Raw genomic sequence first — 12,416 nt, 5'->3', positions numbered from 1 at the left:
ATTTATCTGGTAATTGGAGAAATTCTTGGAAAAAGCTATAGTTGCATCATACACGTCGTTCTTTGAGATATGAGGAGACATTCTAGAAAGTACCAACGGAGAGCAGTAAGACAGCTGTTGACGGGGGTAATAATTATCGAGTTTGATTGTAATTGATCGAAAAATAGATTCTGGATAAATTAAGATTCAGGCAGTAACTTTTAATTACTCATTTGTTCCCTCTCTTTCAATGTATGTCATGATCTATCTGTGTCAGTTCAATACTCGAATCTTTAGTTTCGATATTGTTCCGTGGTAAGAGTTCCCCAGTAGTAATATCGTTATCAAAACGGCCTATAGCGGCGTATTGATATCTTTACTGGAAACGTTTGTTCTCGTATTAAGTATCGGTTCTTTAAACTTGATCTATATATATTTGCCTGATGTTTTCATTAGTTCGTTGCAAATAACACATGAAAATCAAATTTTGAGTTATTACACAGTTGGTAATGAAGTTTGTAAATATTTCATTCTATATATCAAATTGATATAAATTTCAACCTTGGAGCTTCGTTGTTGACTTTTTGGCTATTTCTCCATCCCCTTCCCTGTTGAATCCGTTCAACTGGCGCCCCAGGGCTTACTTTTTTATTCCATCTATTCCGACTGTAAAAAAACATATTTTCCTTACCCACGTCCAGCCCCGACAATTACGTAACCAAGCAAAAAAGAATATACCCTGAAACCTGACAATTTTTGTCGATAGTTCATATCGTTGAGCACCCACATTTCAAGCATTTTGACGTTTCCAATACGTTTTAAACCATCAAAAACTGCATGGGATCTGACGCCCAGTTCTACCACCATCCCACACACCGTGTGATGGGTCAGTCTCCACAATGGGACCTCAAATCTCAGTCTTGCATTATTGTAGGTCGACCGCTTCGGGACTCATATTCGAGGCTAAAATCTCCGGCACTATCATTGCCAAATGCCTAGTTAATTTTTCGGGATGTTTCGGCGGAGTTTTGGTTCAATTTGAATTCGCTCAACTATATCATATACTAATGAGCTGAAAAGGGGAAAAAAATAAAAGTTTGAAAAAATGAACAGCATCATTGTACAGAGTACAAAATTCTCTATCAATCAGCATATTCCGCAACACAGTGGAAAACATATTCACCTAATTGAATTTATTCAATTTTCAATACAAGAATCAGTCAATAACAATTTGAACGATCTGAACAAATTCAGGAAACCCACAAAGGACATCCTGTGCATGGGTGTTACTGTTTACTGTTTTATTCACATTATTCACAAATAGATCAGAGCAGTGAGAGTAAAATGAATTTGACAATTCAAGTTATGAAAATGTAAAGATGTGAGAATGTGCCCTTATTCCCCATGATTTTACAATAATAATGATGGAAAGAATTGTATACTAATATTTGGCTAATAAATGCTCCACTTTACTAGTTCCCATTTTAGTAGGTAGTTTCAACAGTGTTCTTACGTGATATAAATAATATCAGTGATGGAGTAACATTTTTTTTGTACCTTGGGAGCTGCCTGACATGTCCTTCAGTCTAAGTCTCCAGAAAACACTACAGCCTCTTGGGCTTGTTGTGTTTATTCTCCCATCTTCTCATGACACCCATTCCATCAGTATCGTTCCTGTACTAGTTTGTAGAGGTTCCATGTTGGATGTTCGTCATATTCTTCTGGGCGTAATCTTGTACATCCTTATATTGCCTGCCTCCTGTGATTCAGTGCTTCACATTCGCATAAGATGTGTAGAGCTGTTTCTATCCCTTCGTTGCATAATCTGCAACTGAGGTCTCCGTTGTACAGCCCCATTTTATACAGGTGTTCTCTAAGAAGATAATGACCGGTTAGTTACCCTGTAATTATTCTGAGCCGATCCCTACTATATTGAAGTATTTCTTCGGTTCTTTTCTCGGACGGTTCCCTAATGACGGTTCTATTGTGTTTGTTACCAGGTACTTTTGTCCCGTACTCTTTGTGCTTCTTATTGGTCCATGTCCGGCTCTAGTTTCGTACCAATGATTTTTGAACCCCCAGAGGACCTATATATGAAATTAATGATTCGCGTCTAGCGCATTTATCAGCTTTATCATTACCTGTGATTCCTGAATGCCCTGGCACCCAGTACAAAGTCAATTTGTTCCTGTTAGCAAGTTCTTTGAGTTCTTCATGGCATTCCCAGACCAGTTTTGATGTCACCTTCGGGTTTGTCAGAGCCCCTAGTGCGCTCTTGCTGTCTGTGAAAATATTGATCCGCTCATTTCTTTGAGGTCTCAATTCAAAAAGCCTTTCACACTGCAAGATAGCATACACTTCCGCCTGAAAGACGGATGTGTATAGTCCTGGCGGACTTAGGAATACTTACCTTGCCTGTTGTGTATAGTTATTGAACAATTATAGGTATAATATCAAAAAAAATGAGTGGAGTACTGACATTAGACATTGAATAGTGTATTTGACTCAGAGACATATACACATTTTTGCAGCATTTAAGGAACACTTAAGTAATGTGTGCGGTTAAAGGAGCATAAGAAAAAAAATACAGAAATATAAGGAATATGAAAATGGACCAATTTTCTCTGGGTATGTATAGTAAGGCAAATGGTCGCATTTCATGCATTCGAGGGATCAATTTAATCGATGTATAGAAATTCCATCTGTTTCTGAAATGAGACATTTGACATCTTTTTTGAATAAAATAGTTGTCGGTGCAAGTCTGGTTTTCAGAGGTAAGTAATAGTAGAGCCGGTTTGCAAGATGAATATAGTTTCTCCGAACGATTGTTTTCGTTGAGCATGTCGTGTTCATTTGCCAATTGGTTTTAAGTCTTGTATTATGCTTGTGATCTACATAGTTCAGTTTGGTTCGTTTTTTGTGTTGTTCCACAGCAGTTCCTAGGAATTAAGTTGAATTTTGATTCTTTGAAAAGTGGTCCCGATGAGAATTGTGTTGGTTTTCTGAGGAGAATTTTTAGAATTTTTTTTTGTAATACATCTAATATTTAAATGATATGAACAATCAAATGACGTCAATTATTTTATTTTTCAAAGAGACATTTTCAAAAATTGTTATTATATTTCCTGAATTTCAAACGAGTAGTGAAATCAAAGGGCTCATTATTACGAAAAGTTTCAATCCTCTGTCCAATATGATATATGACTGAAATATTGCGTAATGAAACATCACTGTGAAAAATGTTGTTCTGGAAATTTTGTTCACTTTGAGTAAACAATATGCTCCAAATGCAATATGTTTCTAGTAACCTTTTTCAACATCAAACATTGCCTCGATTATTAACCACTATCTGTAACAATGGAATATTCGTTGACGTCATTTCTGTTTCAGTTGGTATAATACGAATAAATAGAATATACATAAATTTTCTTTTATTGGGGAATTTCGAAACGTCTTCCATTCGAATTTTATTCCCAGTCAAAGAACAGTCATTAAAACAATTCAAACACTTAAAACGCAGTTGGATCATGTTCAGTAATAAAACACCGTATTTGCTCATCCAGCAGACAATTTCTTCCCTTTATTATATCCAATTAGTAGAATAAGATGAATTCCGTAGACGACTGGATGACTTAACATGAGAATCGTTAACAGGATGTGAACGACTCGGTTCAGACTGCATTATGTAATCGGACGTAATGAAGGTGTTTGATCTTTAATTGGAATGATAAACGAGATATTTATAGATGGAACTGGTGTGAATTGAGAGACTTTACAGCTACACTCTAACTCGCTTTTCTGCTTCTCGGGCACCATTGTTGCAATTAAGTATTGAAATAATGAAAGAAAAAAAAACAAAGTTAACGACGTTCATTCCTGTCAGAGACATGCCCTTGAATTTTTGGAAATTATTTCGCTTTTAACAATTTTTAGGTGCAAGGTATTGGAAAAAGCGCACGTCAGAAACGTAGAGCAAGTTTGAAATGAATAAGCCAAAAAGTTTTGAAGAAATCTGAATGGTCACAAAATATTTTAAACTTATACTGCAAGGAAACGCTGTTGAATAATAAAAAAGCAGTTAATAATTTGTGTGACCGTTCATTTCAGGTGGAGGGGCTGAATAAACGAGTATGAAAGTTCACTGTTTCTCCCACAATATTCATGTATACCAATCTTTCTCTGAGTATGCAGCCTGCCTTCCTGCAGCTTCTGTTGACGATTCCTTTTCAACACACGAGTGGCAAGTCGTTCTTAGGGGAAGGTCTTAGTCCACACTGTTGTAATGGACGAGTTACTATGTCTCCTGGACCATAATGAAGACAAAGTAATGAGCTGTGCAGTCGACTCCATCATCGGTTTCTATATATTCAAAAGACGCATATAGCAAACCCTTAATATTATAACAAAATGGACCTATAAAGAGGGGCTGAATACAGAGCAAAAAAGCCTCTAGAACTTCGAAGTAGAAACACATCTATTGCTCAAATATATAGAGCTCAAATATCTGAGAGTGATACTCAATCCCAGGTTCACCTGAAACCAACATTTCTGAAGAGTAGAAAGAAAATCAAAGCTTTGAGGCTAACCAGACCCATGATAACTTACATCTATAGTCTGGTGGTCAAAAATGAAACAATAGACTGCTATAAACAAATCAAGCGGCGTCCAAAAACATGAATGTTGTTCAATAACGATAGCAATGGAAACTGTTCTGTTCTGGAACTACACCAGAAGCTGTATTGGACACAATTTCGAATCTCTTGTGATGATAGTTGGTGGTAGCAAGGAAGGATCAGTTCAGATTGTTCACTTCAAATGTGAATGAACGAGCACCATAGTCTCAGGCGACAGTCTCGGGCCTAACACATAGATGGCGCTATTCTTATTGCTTTCACTGTTTATCAGCTAGTACTAACCTTCAAAAAAAAGCTGTTGAAATTTCATGATATTCTACTCATAAGTTTGTGAGTTTTTATGCTAAGAATGACACTATTTTTGTTATTTTCAAAACAATGAATCATAAACAATTTCGTGTTATGATTTCACACTACTTCTTGATGCGAAAGCGAAGCGATGGCTTGAAACTATCATAAGGACTCCGCTCCATCCATGGACGTCCATGGATGGAGCAGTTACACCAGAAAACATTAAAAAATCCACAAAATCGATTAGAATGATAAAAAAGTGAAGTTGCCAGAGTTAGCTGATATTGTAAGATATCAAAAGAACGTGTTGGCTCCATATTGCATGAGCATTTGACGCTGAGAAAGCTGACTGTTGACCAAAAACAAGAACGTCTTGATGATTCTGAGCAGTATTTGGCCATGTTGAAACATAAGAAACCGGAATTTTTGCGTCGATATGTGACAATGGATGAAACATAGATCCATCTCTACACTTCGGGATCAAAAAGATCGTCATCTCAGTGGGAAGCAACTGATGAATCTCGTCCAAAACGCAAGTAAGCACAACACTCGACTGGAAAAATATGGCCTTAGTATTTTGGGATGTGCGTTATGTAATATTCATTGATTATCTTGGGAAGGAAAATATCATCAACAGTGAATATTATATAGCTTTATTGGAGCTTTTGAAGGACAAAATTGCGGAAAAAATACCTCATAAGAAAATGCTGCACAGTGTTACAAATGAATGATGGCAGAATTGCGTGAAATGGGCTTCAAATTACACCCGCATATAAAATATTTGCCAGATTTGGATCCCGGAGACTACTGGCTATTCGCAGACCTCAAAAAAATGCACAACGGTAAGAAATTCCGTTCGAATGGAGAGGTCATTGTTGAAACGAGGAATATTTTGAGGCAAAATATAAATCGTTCTACAAAAAAATGCTTTCTCTTTCTCATCCCCGGGACTCTTCAGTCCAGATATTATATATTGAAAGAACACCTGAACGGTATAGGGTGTTACAACTGACACCTCAGTTGAAGATAATGCAACAAGATACCTAGTTACATTTCATGAGAATATGAGGCATTGACTTACAGGAAGCGAACAATTTATGGAAACCCCAAAATATGTCTATCAGAATATGAGAAACTTTCAGTGAGTGATCTGTACAAACTAGAACAGGAAACAATGGACAACTTGAACATCTCTCAAAGACGAAAAATTACATCATCATTGACTTTTACATGAAATGATATGTGGAAAAATATTGCAATAATTATGTATGCATGAATTTCTGACAAATTTATTGGTAGTAAGTTTATTAATACACTACTTTGTCCTGAGGGTTGGGCTATCTATCGGGCGCGTCCCCAGGTGGCGGATAGGGGAACGGCAATGGGACTGGAAGCTCTGTCCAGGAAGCCAATGTTACCTTACGGAGGGGGTCGCCGGGCTCCTGGTCAGTGGCAGAAATGAGTAAGGTGAGGGAAACCAAAACTCCCCAAAAGTCTTTTCGAAAAATGCCACCGTGGACCAGCCTACCCAAGCTAAGTTGTAAGGAATCGTGATATGCGATTACGAACGATCGCCTTTGGGGAACCGGGTGGTCCCAATCCCGATGCTAGATAGAAATGCTCACCTCAATCTATGGCAGTGCCTGGGGATGAACAGAAATGTCCACCGCTTATTTGCCGCTCGGAATAAGGCTGGACATGGTAGATCACCTCATGATATAATACAAAGGCCAAGGCGCATTTGCAGCGCTGAGACCAAAAAGAGAAAAGAGCGATAGAGGCAGAAGTGGCAGCAGTGCACCCTCCTCTTCCCCCACTCCACCTCCAACAGCTATGGCACTTTCTGCAACGGGCGTAAAAAGCTCCGCCTTGAATGAAGGCAAGGAACCGGCTGCCCCTGCAGGAAAGCGCCCTTACTCAAGCAACTACTTGGAGGGAACTCCAAGAAGGTTGAAGAAGCCGCGCAACGACGGTAATGATGCTGTACCTTACAAAACCTTCACGAAGGCCGCCGTGAGACACCTCAAGGTTGCCAAAGAGAATGTATGTTCGGCGAGTCTTGGTCTTTACCTGCCGATATAAAGGGGATGTCTCGTAGTGATCTGTCCACCTTCCTGGAAGGACATAATGGACGATGACCTAGGAGGACCACTCCTCGGGAGGATGTAGAATGGGTCACATGTGGCCAAAGAGCTGTGGGTCAACACTCACCCTCCCTACTCTACAGATACACCACTTTGTGTGAATTCTTTTTGTGACTATCGAATTTACAAATACTTCACCCTCGATAAGTGAAGCAGCTTTCTAGACAGGAGTGTGACTGATTAAAATTCTCAGGAAACAATTCAAACATCTACTTGATGAATGAGCGTTTATAACATTGAATGAATTATGTCTTAAACGACCAGATTGAATACTTTCCACAATTCTGTAACTGGTTTCATTTTCAACTAACTTGATCTTGTTTTGTCCTTCCTCAAACGTTTTCAAATAGATCGATATTAGATATTCTTCCTTGAATAATAATTGTCTAAATACGAGCAAGCATTAGATTGAGCAACTCAATTGAAATTCAGCATGGTTAGGATGAAAATAGGCTCAATTTATTGGTCCTAAATGAGAAATGAAGCGTTAACAATTTTCAATGACTTCTGACTAAATATTTTTAAAATATCCTGTCGTGTCTTTTTTATTCTGTCATTTCTCTGTGCAGGCATGGGTCAAGGTTTTTGCCTTGCCATTTCTGGCAGACACGAAAGAATGAAGTTTTGAACTGGCAGAAAGTTTGGAAGCGGCAATGAAAGTAATCCTATTAAGGAATTCAATGTTTAAAGAATGAGCTAGCCAAAGAACTCCTCAACTCAATTTATAGCAAAGTCAATATTGAGAAAAAACTAGTAGTCTCAAGAAACTGAAATAAATTTGAAGTGGTAATTTCAGTTCGAAGGAATCTAAAAGTTACACAATCAGGTGGGAATAGTCCAATATATGATAGAAGAAGAAACATTTGGTAATGTATAAAATAACAGAAAATGAAAAATAGATCTGACCCTATAATAAAATAGAAGATATTGGGAGGAATGATACTGACAATGTCGAAAGTTTTCAAAAGATTGATGAATAGATAAACAAATCATTTGAGTATGGAAAATGATCATAATTGGAATAGTAATTTTTATAGGGAGCTGAAATATATTGTTGAACATAATAAGTGTTGCCGTTTTCAGTAATTTCATTTCGATAAATGGCGACGATATATAATAATTGCTTGTGAAGTAAAAGACGAGGAGGGTAAAAATCAGTTAGACAATCATCCTTCTCCTAGGTTAATATAGACTGTAATTTTTTTGTGAAATGTTTTAACTACACATCCACGAGGACACGTAGAAGATATTGGACAATGAGAAAAACATCTCTTGTAACATAACTTAAATTTTTCAAGTCATTTCTAATATCTATGAAGCGAATTACTTTGACGCATTGGGAATTAATGATTGGTTTTTAGAATATGTACTCAACCAAGAAAGGTTATTTGTAAGCACATGAAACACGTAACATCACCAACTCTATCTTGATTTTGAACAGGTTGAAGCTTGGCTCCCTTACCCTCACGGCTGGCGTTTGTCAGAAGGACAAATGGGTCATAACTGATCATGGGATGGCGGCATGAATGTCCTCAGACATCAGTAGCGCCCTTCACAGTGAACCCCTGCCTGGCTGGGGTGTTTTGGATGAAAATATTGTTCATCTGTTAATGGGGGACATGAGGGCCTTATTTGACAGAGTGTCGGGGCCTTCTATATCGGAAGGAGCCGTCTACAGCATAGTCTATAGCTTTCCTAACTAACAGCAAGACTTGCAAGACTTGAAGTTATCCATCAATTTCCCTGAAGCCAAAGATTTACCATGTTTCCCTCAGCTTTTCCAAGCATGTATCTCATATTGTGAAGAAAGCTTTAGTTGTCTGTGGACAAGCGCCCGAAAAATTAAGGGCGTTGAAAGGCAGACACAATCTGTATTCATGAAAACTTTTCAGTGTCGTTCCCGCTTTTTCTATGATTTCGCAAAAATAATTAACTTTTGCTGATGAACTGAAGTATTCATCACTTTAACACTCAAAAAAATGTCAAAGGCCTTCTGTCCAATGGTTCTGACTACTTCTTTCTACTGATGACTGATGATTTTTACCACTATAAGTATTGTTCCTGACATCTCGAACGCCATTGAATTATTCATCAAAGAACAGACCATTTCACTTGCCTCACTATGCTTGCATTACTAGCATTCGACACTTTGGATCCATCCATACTGTGTAAGAAATTTGAAAGGGTTGGTTTCAACCATAGAGCGTTATCACTGATGGAAAGCTATCTTACCGAAAGGACCCAAACTAATGGTAACCTCTCAACTTCAATTTTTTTAAATTTCGTTGTACCGCAAGGTTCTGTTCTCAGGCCTCTCTTTTTGCAGTGTATATCAGTAACTTCCATAAATTTATCTATCACAGTGAAACACATCATTAAGCCGATGATACACAACTGTATTGTTCATTCAATTTCAGAGACCTCATAGAAGTTAATGATGATATTGATAGAAGTCTTCATTCACTGTATGACGCATCTTACGCACAAAACTCAACCATCGATCCAAAAAACTCTCAGGTTTTGTTATTTGGTCGCGAAAGTAAAAGAAATGAGGTTTGTGTGTCCTTAGCGATCCATATCAATGACAATATAATTCATTTGACAAATGAATCCAAAAATTTAGGCTTGTGACTAGATACAGACTTGAGGTTCCCTAAACAATTTACGTAGTTCTTTAAGACAACTTCATTTGTTGAATTTTTATTGTCATGTGTCAATTATAAAGTTTTATTCATTCGTGTCACAGTGATGTTATTTATGTTCCATTGTTTTTATCTCTTGGGACTTAATTCTGCAACTGGTCCCATTATACATATAATTACGTGGAAAAGCGCTATTCTATCGTTTTCATAACCTAGAAAAGGGAACTGTGGTATTTGTTACTGAATTTTTGTATATTTGTTATTGTTGTTAATAGTAACAATAATAACGTTTATTATCATTATTTCGATGAAATTTCAGTTTTGTACTGATAAAAATACTTGAACTAGATGAATACAAACGGTAGCATGCAATCGTTAAAAAAAGGGGCATTTTAGTAATGTTTATATCGCCCCAACTAAATCCCTGAAAAAAAAATCGGCATTTCAATCTTTTGGATGTTGGAAAAGCTGTATTTCCGAAAGCTAATACTTGTGTTTACCATTAGAAATTCATTTCTATGAACGCAATGATCTATTTTCAACTAATAGATCTCGAAGTTTTGTAAACCCTTCATCATCAGTAGCACACAAATGATCAAGATGCTGTTGTCATTGATGATTGTGAACTTGGGATCAGACTCCATTTTATGCCTTGACTTTTCTTATTCATTTTTTCTACTCCATCTATTTTGAACTAATCATTACGTGTTTGAAAGCAGGTAGGTAACGGTCATGTAGAATACACGTGTATTCTAAATTGATGGCGGCCAGTTCCGTAAGGAATTTGAAAAAATGATGAGATATGTACCATTCACTACGATAAATATGATCTCGTGAATATATTAAATTGTCTAAAAGCAAAAATCAGTGAATTTTTCTCTCCATATTCTCTGTAAAATCGAAATAAAAATCATAATTTCAGGTGATTTATGGTTCAACAGTTTGTAGGTTGGTAATGAATATAGTTATATATAGTTATATAATATAGTTATATTATATATATTATATAATATATAATTAAAACATTATGAGCTATCATTCAGCATCTCGTGGACATTCAAAATGAGTGATGACGATCAAGAAATTTGTGCTACCTCACCAGATATTACCGAGCAGAAAAATATTGCGATGAATAATTTGCTGACAGCAAAATACGAGTATAATTTCGCAAATGTTATGGGTCGGAGAGAGAAGAAAAGCATAACTTCGTTTTCCAACAACATTCTTTCAGTTTATTCAGAAGAATTAGCAACCATCGTAGAAAAAGTTCAGTAAGCACCTCGAAGATGAGGCCAATTACGTCCATTCGCAAATTATCGCACTCGGCTAACGCCTCGTGTTTACAATTTTTCGCTCGTGAGTAAATGGCTTCTTGTGCTACTCGGTACGTAATATACTATAATAATAATAATAATTATTGGCAAATATACATATTTCATTGTCACAAGTTGTACCAGGCAATTTTCGAATGAATATAGAAATTCTACAGTGCTAGTCAAAAGTCCCCTCCCCCCCTCGTATCTTTGGAACGGGTATACTTATAATAATGAAATTTGGAGGGTGGAAATAAACGGATGTAGGCTTCTTAACTGGTCATAACAGGTGACGCAATAGTCATAAATGACGTCACAAGGCCATTGTGACCAAAAATTTTAAATGGGACCCTATGGCAAGTGACAGCTCGTTGGAAAGGTATTGAAAATACCTATTCAGTCATACCATCTTTTATTAATATTTCAATTTTTTTATTTGGTTGGTTGTTGCTTGTATGCTATTTCTTTGTAATTTCAGTTTTTTGTTTAATAAAATTGTTATTTTCGGTTAATCTTATTGATTTTTAAATTGTTTTTTCAGGGTTTTCGAATCAATGTATATTATATAAGACAAAGAAAGTCCGAACTGATGAAATACAAAACATATTAAGTTAGTTATATCCTAAAACTTTCTGTATGAACATGTGAATCAGTTTCTGCGCATGTCACTGTGATAGTACACATTTTTCATATCAAAGTACTGGTGTATCTTTGGCAAGTCTAAGATTCAGGTTTTGACTTTATTTTTAAATGAATTGTTACTCCTGATATTTTTTAAATGATGTAGGACGAAATTATATAATCGAAAAATGTTGTTCCTTGAACTCGAAACATATGAATTATATTTGTGTCGAGTTTCATAAAGGTGTTCTATTTTCCTTAATTCATGTCTATCAATATGTTGTCCTATATAATAGTCATAGGGCCCCAGAGAAAAAGTTTAAAAAAATTGAAACATCATAAAAAAGACGATACAGAATAAAATGAAAGAATGATGGACCATCTACGTTGATTTCACTAGTTTATTTACGTCTGTCTATAAATTTTGTGATACCTCTACATTAGACGTAACGTGCATAATGCATTCATCAAACTGTAAAGCCACCAGACCGTTGTGTGTGCATCTTCGTGCTGCGAAATTACGAACAAAAAACACCACGCTAACACGACATCGTCAGCCATTGTTTCGTCTGGAAAAAATAACGTAGCGTCGGTAACAGTATGATATAACGTATTACGGCGGGATTACATAAACTAGACGACAGATGGTTTTGACACCTGTTCCCAAGAAAAAATATATTGCAGTTAATAAATGGTCGAATGAGCAATAAAAATCGGGATGTGGATGATATTTCGTCCGCTTGTTGAAATGTAACAGTTGCAGTAATTAAATCCGGTTTGCAATATCTGTTC

General features: G+C 36.5%; 1 protein-coding gene across 1 annotated transcript in view; it reads right to left on the bottom strand.

Moving 5' to 3' along the window:
* The window catches only part of LOC111503033 (uncharacterized), a 341,553-nt gene that overhangs the window by 235,399 nt on the left and 93,738 nt on the right, over window positions 1–12,416 (bottom strand). The window lies entirely within an intron of this gene.

Source organism: Leptinotarsa decemlineata, unplaced genomic scaffold (genome assembly GCF_025532065.1).
Source record: "Leptinotarsa decemlineata unplaced genomic scaffold, Ldec_3_MD MMD2_P_RNA_scaffold_5, whole genome shotgun sequence".
Taxonomy (NCBI): domain Eukaryota; kingdom Metazoa; phylum Arthropoda; class Insecta; order Coleoptera; family Chrysomelidae; genus Leptinotarsa; species Leptinotarsa decemlineata.
The sequence above is the reverse complement of the archived record's forward strand: the minus strand, read 5'-3'. Positions and strand labels throughout refer to the sequence as shown.